Genomic DNA, 3239 nt, shown 5'->3' with positions numbered 1-3239 from the left:
AAATTACTTTTGGGTTGTAATAATTATCACTTGATGGTTGAAAGTACTCTAGATATGATGATTCATTTCCAAGACAATAACCTGTAAGTGTGTGTATGTGTGGTAAGTGCGGGGTCATTAAGCGTGAGTATTTACATATTGTAGTGTGAGTTGTGTGGTTGTAATAGTTTAGATGGCCTGGCCTCCGAGATTTCTGACCCCGGGTTTTGGGGCACCACATAAGTTTTCATCTTATCCAACTCCTTTACATCCCGGAAAATACTGACGTGATCATGCGCATCCAGATGCGCATCAGACGGGTACTCATCCCCTCGAGTATTGATCATATCAATCAAAGAGGTGTACCTTGAGTGAATGGGGAATTCGTTGGATTTCATGGTAACAGTCATTTTGGCCAAACGGGTCATTTTCTTATTTGCCATCTGAAAAGGGGGGAAAAGAAAATAATTTTAGGAACAAACTTTATGCAAAGGCGTACCTGAAAACAAAAATACAAAAGAGGATATTTACCTGAAATAATGCCGAAAACTGGTTTGGAAAAAGCTGAAAGGCTCGCAAACTCCGATCTCCGGTTATATTACGACCTCCAAGACTTTTACGAGAAGAAGAGAGAAAAGAAAGTTATTTGGAAATGAGAAGTGAGAAGTGAGTGACTCTACTCACTCCTTTATATAGGCAAAAAAAGGAAGGTGAAAGGGCAAAAAAGCCCATTAAGCTAAAGGCCCAAAGAAAAAACCCAAATTCTGGAATTTTCCAGAATATCTTTGAAAATTATTAAGTTCTGGAACCTTCCAGAATATCCTCAATAATTCTTAAGGCCCATGTCGAGGCCCAAATCCAAATATGACTTGAAAAAATTAAAGGCCCAAGCTTTGGCCCAAATCTAAATAGGATTTGGAAAAATAAAAGGCCCGATTTTAGGCCCAAATCCAAATATGACTTGGAAAAATAAAAGGCCCAAGCTTTGGCCCAAATCCAATTAGGATTTGAAAAAAGTCCAATAAATTAAAAAGACCAGGATCCAGGTCGAGTTTGAGGTCGTGAATCATGTTCTAATTCTTTCGAACAGGAGCCAGAATAACACCCATTAAAAAGATCAAGATCCAGGTCGAGTTTGAGGTCGTGAATTTGAGCAGGAGCCAAAATAGCACCCATTAAAAAGACCAGGATCCAGGTCAAGTTTGAGGTCGTGAATCCTGTTCGAATTCTTTTGAACAAGAGCCAGAATAACACCCATTAAAAAGACCAGGATCCAGGCCGAGTTTGAGGTCGTGAATCCTGTTCGAATTCTTTCGAACAGGAGCCAAAATAACACCCATCAAAAAGACAAGGATTCATGTCCAAATCCTGGTCGTGGATCAAGCTCGAAATCTTTCGAAAAGGGACGAAAAATGGTCATAAATTTTGACCAAGACCCAGGTCGTAAACTCGACTAGGATCCAGGTCGAATTCCTGATCGTGAATCCTAGTCGAAGTTTAATGAGCAGAAGTCAAAAGGTGGCATAAAATTCGACCAAGATCCAGGTCGTAAACTCGACTAGGATCCAGGTCGAAATCCTGGTCGTGGATCCTAGTCGAAGTTTTACAAGCATGAATGAAAAAACGGCCAAAATATCGACCATGATCCCGGTCGTGAATTCGACTAGGATCCAGGTCGAAATCCTGGTCGAGAATCCTAGTCAAAATTCTTCGACCAGGACCCAGGAGCTGGCCCAAAGTACGACCAGGATCCAGGTCAAATTTTCGACTAGGATCCTAGTCGTAGAAAGGCTGAAAGATTTTGAATTTTTTTGAAAAATCCCAGAAAAATTAGGGAAATTTTGAAAGTAAGAATTATTTTTGAAAAGATGTTTTTGAAATATTAATGAGTATTAGAATATTCTTGAAAATTAGGAAACAAATCCCAGAAAAAGGGGAAAATTCCTGAGAAATACCAGAAAATTCCTAGAAAGAGGGAAAAAGCTAAGAAAATAATAGGGAAGTTCTAAAAACAACCCTGAAGCCGCGTACAAGGCAAATATTTGTAAACGTGTAGGTCACTCCACACTTTACGCCAAAACGATACCCTGAAAGGGGAAGAATGAACTTAACTTCTGCAAAAACTTTTACGATTTCCCAGAAGTTGGGGGAAAAATAATAGGGAATAAAATAAACCCAGATTGTATAATTAATATCTCATTAATTATATTAAATTTGGCTGGCAGTTAAGCCCATTAGAAGAGACCTAGGGTCCTTGATAAGGGCCCTAAAATAGCCTAGGAATATAATTGATGTTATAATTAATTAAGACCAGATACGGTCCAATAACGAAGCGGCCCAAAATCCTGGTTATTAATTAATTTCATAATTAATTAATAAGGGATAAATCAGCTGTCAAGATAAGTCCCAATGAGGATATAAATCCTAGTAGATTAGCCCCTAAGGGACCTAATAGGATAAGGAATCAGTTTCCTACTTCCTTGGACTCCAAAGTCCATTCTAATACAGAGATTTGCCCATCAAGTCTTTAAACCCTAGTCCAATTCAAGGAATTCCAACATCTATATAAGGGGTCTTACCCCCACCAATCAGAACTATGTGTTTTGACTTGATCATTGGCATACAACAAGGTACGTAAGCATCTTGTTAAGGCAAATCGAGTCACAAAACACAAGAGCAGTCATATCGAGCCTCGAAGCTCACGTTCTCTAGTAATCAACACATCAATTATTATACCTTAGTTTTTGATCTATAACAGGAGGGTTGCTCAGTTGTTGTTATATTGAGAAGGCATGCTATAATGTTCAGTACCTTTATATTCCAGTTTTCTGCGCTGTTGTTGATTGTTCTACTGTTACCGTTGCTATTTTTGCTAGTATTACTAATCTAGATATCTTTTATAAATGGATCCTAAGAATAAAAACATGGGTTCTTTGATTGGGAAGCATTTTCCTGACATAGGTGCACCGTTTGAACGGTAATATTTTTGTTATACATTCTTGTTATGTTTTGAATAAATTTCATGTTATATTTCAGGAAAAGGCCACCCAAGAAAGCTACCCAGTCTAAAGAAAATAGTAGTAGTTTGGCAGAGGGTCCAGTTATAAACGAAATTCTAGACTTGTTACGCCAGCAGCAGCAACAACAGTTACAGTTAATCCAACAGATTCAGCAGCAACAACATCGACAAGGAGAGCTAAACCAAACTACTAGTTTTAAATCCTTCCAGTCTGTTAAGCCCCTAGAGTTAAAGGGCGAAA

This window comes from Apium graveolens, chromosome 3 (genome assembly GCF_009905375.1).
Source record: "Apium graveolens cultivar Ventura chromosome 3, ASM990537v1, whole genome shotgun sequence".
Classification (NCBI taxonomy): Eukaryota; Viridiplantae; Streptophyta; class Magnoliopsida; order Apiales; family Apiaceae; genus Apium; species Apium graveolens.
The sequence above is the reverse complement of the archived record's forward strand: the minus strand, read 5'-3'. Positions refer to the sequence as shown.